General features: G+C 38.9%; 1 long non-coding RNA gene across 1 annotated transcript in view; it reads right to left on the bottom strand.

Moving 5' to 3' along the window:
- The window catches only part of LOC103603079, an 83,908-nt gene that overhangs the window by 20,611 nt on the left and 49,976 nt on the right, over nucleotides 1-13,321 (bottom strand). The gene's annotated exons all lie outside the window — the stretch shown is intronic.

Here is a 13,321-nt window from a genome sequence, read left to right as displayed (position 1 = left end):
GGGGTTGGGGGGGGGTGGAGAGGAACAGGTAAAGGGGCATGAAAATCAAGTACAATATATTTTGAGAAGTAAAATAAAATTAAATTAAATTTTAAAAAAATGTTAAGAGTGAAAAATCATCAGTCCCTTCCTCCTCCAATGCCATCACCCTATCCTTTCCTCTTTTTACACATGAACACACACCCATTCATCTGTAATTCCTTCCTTCCCTTTTTCCTTTACAGAAATGTATAAGGGGCATACACTTTAATCTGCATTACAAAATTGATTCATGCCTTCTTACATTACATGACTATTTACTGAGATCCTTCCACAGCCAGGCAATGTCCTAGTAGATAGGGATATAGCAAGGATAAGGTCTGAGCACATGGGCACAGTAACCTAGTAGTGGAAGGCAGGCAATAAGCAGACAAAATTTAAAATAAAAAACTATAATAATTTCACATACAAATATAATGAAGGAGGTAAAATAGGGCAAGAGAATAGAAGTAAGAAACAGTCAGAACACACGGACACTGGTATTAATTCCTCTATAGCTTGGGCTTCCAAATCTTGGAGGGTCACATGACTTAAGTGAACCTCAATTTTCATGTCTAAAATGGGAATAATAATCCTTGCCCATGTACCTCCCATGGCGACTATTACTTGACAATTTGTCATGATTTTTATTATGAGTTCCCTATAACTGTCCTATTACTGTATTTGGAAGGGTTATACAAGCTGCAATTACAAATAAGCCCTCAAATTTCAGTGGCCTTACACAATAGAAGTTTACACCTTCCTTACTGAAAAGGCTCAATGCAGGCAGCTTCCTCCAAGTGCAATTTTTGTGGTTCTGCCATCTCCTTTCAAGTCTTCTTATATGCATCAGACCAGTGCAAGGGGAAAGAGTGTGGGGTAGCCACAGCCATTTCTCCAAAGCGTTGGTTGTGAACTGATACACATCCCTTCCACTAACACTTCTTTGGCACTGTGCCCAGCATATAGTGAATAGTAGATATATGTTAAGAATTTATGTCACAAAAACAAAAATTAGATTTTGTTCTCCAAATACAGCATACGCATTTACAGCATAGTCTTGGCGCAAAAACTTTGATGACAAATTCAGTCGTTAGAATAATTCTAAGCTATCCAGGCTTTACCTTAAATACTCATGAATACTTACATAACTGACAACACCACAGAACCATTAGAGCTATATCTTAGTATCAAAGAGTAATAAGCAAATCAAGTAGACGGCATCTATTTTTAAAATGGAAATCAATAGGTGTCTTTAACTGAAAATTAAAAACAAGGGACCCTAACTTCCAAAGAGCCTCCATTAATTAAATAAAGCAATTACTTGGCAAGCTCCTGGACCTTCTGCAAGCAAGGTATTCTTGGAGGCCCACATGGTTCACAAAAGCAGCAAAAACAGCAGTAGCTGCAACAACAGACATAAAATCAAGTCTCACATGCAAAGTTCTAGACACAGTTAACCTAGATGAGGAAGAGGTGTTCCTGAATTTACGCAGAGACATTGTTTTCATGATATATTCAGAGGGCAATGTATACAGTTGAATCTGGATATAGCGACTTTAGTTGGCCTGACATGACCAACACCCTCCAGGTAAAACTGTGAATAATGGGGCCGGCCCGTGGCTCACTCGGGAGAGTGCGGTGCTGATAACACCAAGGCCCCGGGTTCGGATCCCATATAGTGATGGCCCGTTAGCTCACTGGCTGAGCGTGGTGCTGACAACACCAAGTCAAGGGTTAAGATCCCCTTACCGGTCATCCTTTAAAAAAAAAAAAAAAAAAAAACTGTGAATAATGACCATCAACTGACTTTTGGAGAAACTCCATAATGTACTCTTTGGAAGTAAAGGTCACATTTTACAGGTGTTTATGATTCATTCTCTCTCTCTCTTTTTCTATTCACCTATAAATGCTGGTTCTTGTTTTGTCACTGGAATGTCAACACTCAAATTAAGATCCATTTCAAGGCCACGTCTTTGAAGAAAATATTTATTTATTTATTATTACAACTATAAAATAAGCATTTAAATAAAAATAGGATCTCAAAATCTGAGAATCATCATGAAACAATAATTCAACGTAAGTCCCCCCTGCAGTGAGATTGTAACAGGCACTTTGACTGCATTTGAGAAACACATAAATAAAAGAATGGTGATAACTAGAGTGATTTAACTTTTTAATTCACCGTTCATCCTTGGGTCCCCTGATCAAAACAATGAAGTCCTGAAGTAGATACTCTTATCCTAGGAAAAGCTGAAAAAGCTTTTTCCCTCAAACATCCCATGACATTTCATGTGACAAGACTCCCCTCTGCCAGATAAAATTTTCCTTATCTCTCAAGGCCCAATTCAAATGCCATTTCTTCTTAGAAGCCAACCCTTACTTCCCTTAGGCAGAATTAGTGGCTCCTTGATTGCTCTTTCTGTGCACTGTTCATCACGTAACCTTCACACATATCCCACTGCAGCATCGTCAAGCATTTTATTATTATTATTCCCACTTAATATAATTTATTTGAACTCAGGAATCCTGCCTTATTCATCTTTGAAACCACAATCCCCATTGCAGTTTCTGGAATTCAAAATGTGGTTAAAAATCTTCACTGAATGAACAAATAAATAAATGTATGAATGAGTCAGATTTTCTTTGTCCACCAAACAAAAAGCGAGAGAAGAATTTGTAATCACATCATGACACAATGGTCATCTGATGGCCACAATGATTAAAAGTAGAGGTTTAAATGGGGGTAAGAATTTTCTTTTTTTACAAAAGCTTAGGTACTAAAGAAGAAATTAATAACCCCAAGAATTTTGTATCTATTAAAGAAATTGAATTCGTAGTTTAATATTGGCCCATGAAGATAACTCTAGGCCAAATGGCTTTAATGGCAAATTCAATGAAGGATTTAACAAAGAATAATGCCATTTCTAAAAAATTTTTCCAGAAAATTGAAGAGGTGGGAATACTTTTCAACTTACTTTATGAGCCCAGTAACTATTCTAATACCAAAACTGGATAAATATATTACAAGAAAAGAAAACTAAAAACCAATTACTCATAAACACACATGGAAAAATCTATAACAAAATATTAGCAGATCAGATACAGCACTATATAAAAAGTATAATACATCATGACCAAGTAGGATTTATCCTAGAGATACAAGGTTGGTTCAATATAGAAAAATAAATATAATTCACCATATAAACAGATTAAAAAATATAATCATCTCAATTGATGCAGAAAACAACTACTGACAAAATTTAACATTCATTCATTCAGGATAAAAACTCTCAGCAACATAGAAATAACAGGGAAGTTCCTCAAACTGATAAGATCATCTACAAAATTACCCACAGCTAATATTATTTTTAATACTGAAAGACTGAATTCTTTCCCTTCATCAGAAACTAGATAGGATATCTACCCTCATCTCTACTATTTAGTTTTCTTTTGTTTTGTTTTGTTTTTTTGTCTTTTGTCTTTTTCTGTGTCCGGCAACGGATCGCAACCCTCAGTGTTGCCCCCGTACCGGACCGGGGACCGGCAACGGGACTGCAACCCTCGGTGTTGCTCCCACGCCTCGCTCAGCCAGTGAGCGGGAACCGGTCTGTATGTGGGATCCGAACCCTCGGGCGGGAGCGCCGCCGCGCTTCCCAAGCGGCGCACTTATCCAGTGCGCCACTGGGCCGGCCCCTATTTAGTTTTCATATCCCCATCTTCTTGTCTTGAATTACCTAGTTTTGTGTGCTGTAGGGACTGTGTATCATGGTACCTAGCAATGCACTCTTGGATATTAAAGGCAATTATAGTCCCTGACAGCTTCAGCAAAGATACCGGCCTTTCTCATACTGGAGAAGCACTAGGCAGATTCCCACGGGCAGGAAGTGCTTGAGATACATTGCATAGCACAACATTGTGGTGACCGTGACAGGGCAGAGGTGTGGATTTTCTTTTAACACTAACAGGAAAGGCATAACAAAATCTCTGCCCCCAAACATGGAATAATAAGTTCTTAGGCCACCTAAACATCAACATAGGAAAAAAAAAAGTTCTCAGTTCTGATTTTTTTTTTTTTTTTGCAGAATTGTCTTCTGTGTAGGGTTTGTACCTGGAGACCAAGGCAGAAGGCAGATTGTCCTCCAGAAGCATGGAACATTCTGAAGAGCTCTTTTGGCTGCTACAACCCTTCACAGCATCAGTTATTCGTTTGATCACCTTCTATGTGCAATATACTGTACCAACTAACCTAAAATACATCATCTCATTTAATCCCCACAACCACCAAATAGGTTTTATTACCCCTAGTCCAGAGATGAAGAAAAAGAGACTTAGAGAATTAAATAATATGTTCAAAAAGACAAAAAGCCTAGAGGGACAAGCTGTGGTTATTTTCCATTTTTCTGACTCCAAATTCAGTGCTCTCCCTTTTTATAAAGGCACTTTACAAAGATCATGGAAGGCAGCAGCCCCCTCTGCTCAGAAGTAGGCAAGAAACAGAGCATGCCTGGGGTCCTAGGAAGGAGCCAAGGGCAGCATCCCCTGCCCAGAAGCAGGCAAGAGAGCATACCAAAAACCACTTCAGCATAGGGGGCTTACCACAGCCACCACTACAGCCACAGCTGCTGAAAAAGCAGCTTGATGCCACAGCAGTAGCCACAGCCACCATGCAGGTGGCCTGGCAGACACTCGACTACATTGACAGAAGGAAAGTCACCAGCTAAGACTGGAAAGAGAAGAAAAACTCTCTCTCCTCAAAGCCCACTCCAGAGTAATAAAAGAAGCAACTGTTCTACCAGATGACCAGACATCAATGTAGAGATACTAGAAATATGAAAATCCAAGAAAATATGACACCACCAAAAGAATACAGTAATTCTCAAATACTAGACCCTATAGAGCAGAAAACCCTTGAAATGACCTAAAAGGAATTCCAAGCAACAATCTTAAGGAAACTCACTGAGATATGAGAAGACTCAGACAACATAGTGAAATGAGAAAAAAATCTAGGAGGAAATTTACAAAGAGATCAATACCTGAAAAAAGAATGTAGTGGAACTCTTGGAGCTGAAAGATTCACTCAACAAAATAAAAAACACAACTGAGAACCTAAGTAGCAGGCTAGAACAAGCAGGAGAAAGAATTTCTGTTCTTGAAGATAGTCTTTTCAAAACAACCCAGGCAGACAAAAAAAGGAAAAATGAATTTTAAAAAATGAAGAAAATCTAAGAGAGCTAGCAGACAACCTTAAGTGCATAAACATTTGAATCATGGGTGTTCCAGAAGGGGAGGAGAAAGGAAAAGGCATGGAAAACCTACTAAATTAAACAATAATGGAAAACTCCCCAGGTATAGGGAGAGACACAGACCTTCACATCCAGGAGACTCAAAGATCCCCAAACAGATTTAACCCAAAAAGATCCTCTCCAAGACACCTTACAGTCAAACTGGCAAAGCTCAAAGACAAAGAGAGAATCTTAAAACGGCAGACTTCTCAACAGAAACACTACAGGCCAGAAGAAAATGGAATGATATATTCAAAACACTAAAAGAAAAATCTTTTAGCCAAGAATACTACACCCAGAAAGGCTGTCCTTCAGAAATTAAGGCAAAATGGTGTATTTTCCAGACAAAAACTGTGGGAGTTCGCTACCAGACAACAACTGGCCCTGCAAGAAATCCTCCAGGGAGTTCTGCATCTGGAATCCAAAAAATGATGATCACTACCACGAATACAAAAGAAAGAACAAAACCCACTCATAGAACAAAAATGCAAACAAGAAAAAGAAAGAAAATTAAATCTTACCACACAAAATACCATAATGACAATGTACTAATGCCCCTTACTTTATTTCTGATTTTAGTAAATTTGGTCTTCTCTCTTTTTCTCTTGGTCAGTCTAGAAAAAGGTTTGCAAACTTTGTTATCTTTTTAAGGAATCAAAAAACAAATTAAAAACCACAAAAAACAAAGATCATTTTAGGAATCGTTGAGCCAGAGAAGAAACGCAAAGAGCAGTGTTTCTGTGACTTCTGCTATTTAAAAAAAGTTTTGTCCTTCATTTCTTGATAAACTTTCCAAAATGCATCTTCCACTTATAAAGACAAAGATTCTCCTTTTCAATGTGAATATTCAACTGAAAGACATTTTCTAGAGCAAAATCTTAGCAGATTTCTCGTCCTCCTCTTCTCTCTCCTCCTCCTCACCATCACCATCATAGCTAATTTAATGAGCTTCCTATGTGTAGGCACTGGTAAGTAATTTACACAGATTATCCCATCACTTGATCTTTCAACAACCTTATGAGATAAACTGGTATTATTTTTTCTTTCTTTCTTTCTTTCCTTCCTTCCTTCCTTCCTTCCTTCCTTCCTTCCTTCCTTTCTTTCTTTCTTTCTTTCTCTCTCTTTCTCTCTTTCTCTCTCTTTCTTTCTCTTTCTTTCTTTCATAGATTGTCTATAAAATGGATCAAAACAAAATTCATATCCATGAGTCCTTAGGGTAGTGTTTATGTTCTCCCTGGGACCCACCAAATCAGTTTGTGATGCAGTTCATGAAATCCTTCCCTGTAGCTTTCTTTCCTTCTTCCTATATCCCTCATTGCATAAATCTATCACAACCTGTAGTTGATCCTGTTGGTTCTGGTCCATTGCAAGAAAGAACAGTCTTAAGAAGAACCAACAATGTTCCCAAAGTTCAGTTATTCTGACAGTCTTCCTCCATTCAAGTTGGAAATGAGTCTCCTGAGACCTTTAAATGGCACAGTCCATGCCTTGTGTTTGGGAGCCTGTCCGTTGCCAAAAGTAGACCTCCTCATTGCACCTTTGCTATTAGTGGGCTAAAAAGAAAGTTCACAAATAAAGTATGTGGTAGACACTCTTAATCTTCCTAAAAACTAACTCTTTACCTCCCCTTCACCAATCAGCCCATAGACTTGGCCTCAAAGACCTCCTCTTTGGAAAATAATGAAAATCCGATCAACAAAGTCAAATCTATTGGCCCAACTCCTCTCACCTCTGAAGATCCCCACACTACTGTATAAGAGGTAGCTGCAGAAATGAGTTACACAGTTTTCATGTGAGATGACAAAACCTCCCAAACAAGGAGCATGCTATTAAAAAATCTGCTCAAATGGGCTGCAGGCTCCCTGTCAGAAAAGATCAAAGGAAAGCTAGAGCAGAATTTAGGAGCCAGAGGAGCCCCCTCCCTGTGGAACACTGCTCTTTGCCACATCGCTGGATAATCATGAATACAGAGTTGGTGGAACTGAGAGTTATGAAGTGTAGTGTGCAGACCATATACAGCAGAATCTGATTTCTGATTCTAGCATTTGCATTTTTAACAAGTTTATTGTGACTCTAAAGCACCCTAAAGTTTGAGAACCAATGTCATGGGCACAGGAGTTAGACAACCTGGGTTCAAATCTCTTTGTTTCTCAATATGTGCACCTGTATAATGGAGACACTTGTAATGTCTAATTCCCAAAATTAAATTAGGTATTGCATATAAAGAGCTCAACAGTGACTAGCAGGTAGTGAGCACTCAATTCCCGTTAGCTGTGATTAGTTTTATAAAAATTACATTTGCCTAGCACACAGCCTTTCCAAAGGCTTTGACAACTATAAAGTCATATTATCCTCACCACAATCCTAAAAGACAGAAATTTTTATTATTCCTGTTTTAAAGGGGAGGTAACAAAAGCACAGGAGGTACCGAAGGCTGGTAGGGGCAAATGGGAATCACCTGGTATATCAAGCACAGGGGATGATCGTGGTTGCATATGGCACTGTATTGAGAAGATTCCTGAGGCTTCCTTGGTGCCAGTGATGTGCTAGCCTTTGTTAAAGTCAACCTGCTATTGAATGGCAGAGTTGGAATTCAAATCTGAGAGTAGGGTCCAGATACTCAGTCTTCATATTCCCCTTCTGTCTTACACACAGAGCCCCTATGTTGTTGAGCATGAACATGCTGATCTTGCCTTTTCTTCCTTCCTGCTACTTGGGACATGCAAATAAGGGCTGGTGCAACAGCAATAATATGGTGATCATAAATCATACTTGAAGATGGAAGCCAGACCTCTGGAAAGTAAACAGAAATCAAAGAAGCCTGGGTTCCTGGTGAGAGCATACCAGCTATAGACTGCCTACGTCTGGGGTCTGTGTTGCATGGAGTATCTTGTTAAAGGCACTGTTGTTTTGGCTGTTAGTTGAAGCTGAACACAATTCCTAATTCATACAAACTCTTTTCTTACTAACATTCCTCTTCCTCTAGAACTATTTTCATAAAGATGTACTGTTGTTTAGGATTTGTTTTTAAATTTTTTCTTATTAATCTACATGCTCATTGTAAAAACAAAGTGTAAAAAAAAAAATCATATATAATTCCACTGCCTAGAACTAATCACAGCATTTTGATTTTTTGTTTTCTAGTCTTTTTTCTATCCATTGTTGTAAACATGGATGAGTTCATATATACCTTTATTCATTTATTTTATTGCTTAAATACTTGACTATCATGTTAAAAACTATTTTAAACATCACTTGAATGCTATATAACATTGTTGTATTAATCCGTGTCTGTTGCTTATGACAAAATACATGGAACTGAGTACTTTGTAAGAAAATGAAATTTATTGCTTACAGTTTCAGAGGCTCAGAAGTCCAAAGTCCAGGGAATACATCTGGTGAGAGTGTTGGTGGTGGCTGCAGGGTATCACATTGTGAAATGACAGAGCAGAAAGAGCAAGAGAAAGAGAGAGCCAGACTCTCCTCTCACCAGATGTGATTCACTACTGCACGGTCCTACAATCCAATCACCTCTTCAAGGCTCCACCGTTCAATTACCATAATAGGATTTCCCACCCTCTTAACAGTCACAGTGGGGGCTAAGTTTCTAATATATATATATATAAGTTTCTAACTTGGAGGACACAGTTCAAGCTTCAACGAGTTTGGGGGGGGGACACATTCAATCCACTACAATTATGTTCTGTGGAAGTGCCATAATTTACTTAGTTAGCTATCTTATCTAGTTGGATAATGACTGTCATCCTTGTGTGTGTTTTGACATTATAAACATTACCATGTGAACATTATAATGTATAAAGATGCTATGTTTATGCATTTCAGATTCTTTCCTTAGGATAGATTCCTAAGTGTAGCCTTACTAAGTCAATGGATCCGAACATTTTCTAGCCTCAAAGCAGAGGGCCAAGATGCTTTTCAAAAGTGTATCAATATTCACCTAATGCGCTCAACAGCACCAGGTATGGTTATTTGACCATCTTTGCTAGTTTAATAAGTAAAAATGTTACCTCCCAGGGTTGTTTTCCTGTTCAAGCACTTGGTTATTATTGGGGGTAAGCACTGCTCACGTCCATCACCACTTATGCCTCCTGCTGTGTTTTACGCTCCAATATCCACCACACTCCCTGGATTGCAAGATATACTCAATACGGTTTCACCAGAAGGATATGGTTATTCTTAATAATAGTATACCTGAGATGGCCTCTGAAAATTTGCTTTTGGAATCCTTACAAGTTATATTATATCCCATGGAGTTTTAGTGTTTAAATACTGGCAATCCATGAATAATTATAACAATTATAGCTAACACTAAGCTTTTTTTTTTATGTATCACATACTATTCTAAAAACTTTATCTCATTCAATCATCAAAACAACTCTATGGGATAGAGAGTATTAGTCTCCCCATTGTAGGATTCAGAAGCTGAGGCAAAAAGATGTTAAATCAATAGGACAAGGATTTGAAGTGTCATTCTAGAATGAGTTTTTACTCAGAGTCTCCAACGTGAAATGGAAACTTGCTAAGTATTTTAGGAGAATATCAGGAGGAACAAAACATGGTCCTGGCATCCCCAAGTTCAACCTGGTCATGCAGACAAAAGGAAACCCAGTAAAGGTGAATAATAATGGTGAAAGTAATTGCCAACATTTTCAGAAGTCCAGATTCTGTTCTAAGCACCTAATCCTCTCAAAACACTCGTGCTGTATGAACTACTGTTATTCCCATTCCACAAGTGAGGAAACCGTAGCAGAAAGGTTATAGAATTTGTCTGAGCTGACACAGGGAGTAACTGACAGAGCCAAGATTCGAACCTAGACAGTCAGACTCCAGGGTCACCTTCGTATAGAAATTTCAATGGCTGCATACAAAATGACAGAACATGGCACAGGCAGTGCATACTTAATATCAAAGAGGGAGACCTAATGTGTTAAGTGCGTTTAGAAGATGGCATAGTTACCATCTTTCATTATGAAATCAAAATGGTGGCTAAAGAAACATGCAGTAGAGAAAAGGCCTTGGGTAGAATCAGGCAAATGTAGTTTCAAATCCCAGCCAGTTCCTAGTGTAATGGGAATAAACTTTCTTCCATAACAAAGTGGTTGTAAAGATAATATAAGTTGGTATACATATAGCATCTAATGTCAAGCCTTTAGTAAGAACACACAAAAAATGTGATTTATCTTATGGAGCAACACTGTGGATTGGCTCCCTTTTATCCTGTCTTTCTCTACTATAAGAGCATGAAGAATGAGATATTCAATTTTCCAGCTTCCCAATGACATGTTCTGGGCAATGAGAAAGAAACAGACATCTTTAGGAAGTTGTTCATCCACAAATAAAAAGAGAATTCCTCGTAAAGAACAGAGCTTCCTTCTTAGTTTTGATTTATTTATACTTCTTTATTCCCTCTTCATGATTATTAAAGTCAATAAGAAGTAATAGCCCTCCATTCACTTAACTGCCATTTACAAGAACCTACTATGGATCATGCCCTGGAATTCTAGGAGTAAAAAAGAAAATCATGTTCTGGCCTCCTACCCCTACCATGGAGCTTATGTTCACATGGTGGAAACACGAACTGAACACAGGCAAACAAAGCAATCCTCTAAGATAGTGAGAAGAGCTAGGAATAAAAATAAAGAAGAGTTCTGGGACTGCAGAGGGAGTGAGGCATGGGCGTGGTGGGTGGCATGTCATCACAGGTCACAGTGAGCCATGCTTTGGTCCCCATTACAGCAAGCTTTACCCCGTTCTGCTTATGGGAAGATGAAGGGCCAGTGAAGCCATTAGTTTAGCTGACTAATGTCACATAATGCTGATTACCTCTGAATCTTACGCCCATTAGAACACAATTTTTTTGTCATTTAAAAAATTATTTAACGTATATGAAGATGGAATTAATATATTTTTAAGGATCTAAATACTGGATAACTAAGTATCTCACCCCCCTGCTGCCCTGTTTTCCTCATTCTGCAGCCCTATCTTGATATCAAATGAATTGTTTTCTTCAAAGCCCTGCCAGTACATGCGCTGTAGGACACTGAAGAGGACCTGAGACAATTGGTTGCAGAAGGGGCATTAAAAACATGCTCTCTATTGTCTAAAATGTTTCTAATTATTTTTGTAATGTGTATACCATTTTCCAAGACCCCATGCTCCACAGGGATAACATATATAGTCTGTTTTAATTTGCAAGAAAAAAGAAAAAAAAAAGCTGAACTGTGTCTCTATTTTTTTGTTTGTATGAAGCCATTTCTCCCCTTTCCTTTCAGTCTGGTTCTGTCCATCGAGATGGCACCACTGCTGGCAAAGTGCATTTGCTTTTAGCCACCATGGTCCTACCAGACTCACAGCAGTCCTACAAAATACCGACTTGAAAAGTAATTAAGATATAAGTATTCCAAAAGAGAACACATGGTTATTTAAAGTCACTGGACACTGTTCAAAAGGAAAGATCTATGGAACACAAGGGCTGAGAGCCATCATGCTGTTTCTCCCCCCTTCTCACATTAAGAAGAAAGACTAATTATAAATCTCCAGCAAATATGACCTGGTAAAGAGTTTTCAAACAAAAGCCTGCACTGAACGGGATATCTGGCAGATCTGGGCACTTGTTTTCACTAATAACCATTAAAGTTGTTCCTAGTAAACCATTTTACAGCAACGTTAGAAAATCAGAGTTTACGTTTTCATTAATGAGTTGCTGCAGAATGTTAGTGCTGCATCACGTCTCCAACAGCTCCTTATCCTCGCTTTGTCTCCGTGGTGCTTTCTCTCCCCCTTAACATTTCATTTCCAATGACACGTCAGCCGTCTCTCACCAACCTCAAAGGCAAGTTGAATGCGGGACTCACAAAGTTAAGCTGACATTTGCTCCCTTCCAATAAAAAATATTTAGTCCATTAAACATAAATACCTGTCATTATGATACATAGACTGGGTGCAAGCCTCCCGGTTCCCTCTGATGTTTATTACATCCAAACAACTGCAGTGCCTGCATGTTTTCAACTTTAGTGTATTGATTAAACTTTTAAATGGCTGCCATATAACCCAGGGACAGCAGGAAGATTAATTTGCGTCAATGTTCATCTGTAATTCATTAGCCATTTATTCTTTACAACCACATGGGCTATCAAGAAAATGCAGGCCATTTTTCACTCGGCACAGGCTGAGAACAGATTCTGAAATTTGTGCTGCATACAAATAAGTTCCCTGGGCCTGGCCAGCGAAACTGCTTGGCTTTTCAAAAGTTGAAGTTGGGAAACGGCAGCAGGGAAGGAACGCTGAGAACCAGAAATGGGGGGAAATACACATCCTCAGGGTGCTCCCGATTTAACTGGGTTTGTCCACTGTCTTCTCATCCATGGATTATGGTTTCTTATTTCAGCTGGATTAAAATAACGGAAACTTGTGTCTGAGCAAAGGCCATAAATAACACGGGTTGCTTTCTCCCATCCCTCCCTTCCCATCCCCTTTCTAATATCTCCTAAAATGCTGTTTCTGGCAGAAAACTCCAGCAAGAGGCAGTGAAGTAGAAAAGTGCATAGCCTCAGGGAACTTGGAGCTGTAATCTCTGGGACAGTGGCATTTGAACCAACTCTCCCTGAAACAGCGGAATCTCACCCTGCCTTGAATTGGGAAGGTGCCCAGCTAAATAGTGGCGTGTTTCCTGAGGGAAGAGGTAAGCCATCTGGCTTCTCCACATGCCCTCCTGACCCCCTTGGCAGAACACAAAATGCATATGAAAGGCATAAATGGAACAAGCACCCCAGCGAAAGGGCCTCCGACACACAAGGCACTTTGGGGAGAGAAGGAAGGCAGAGTCTATGTGTGTTCAGGTCGGAGCTGGAGGAGAATAAAGCACACGGGTGAAATTTTTCTTCATAAGTATGAATAATTAAAGTGGAGAGCTAAGTGCCTGGGCCTCACTGTGGCTAATAACTGCAATAGTGAACAGCAAAAAAAAAAAAAAAAAAAAAAAAAAAATTAAAAAAAAA

The sequence above is a fragment of the Galeopterus variegatus genome, unplaced genomic scaffold (assembly GCF_000696425.1).
Source record: "Galeopterus variegatus unplaced genomic scaffold, G_variegatus-3.0.2 Scaffold4428, whole genome shotgun sequence".
NCBI lineage: Eukaryota > Metazoa > Chordata > Mammalia > Dermoptera > Cynocephalidae > Galeopterus > Galeopterus variegatus.
The sequence above is the reverse complement of the archived record's forward strand: the minus strand, read 5'-3'. Positions and strand labels throughout refer to the sequence as shown.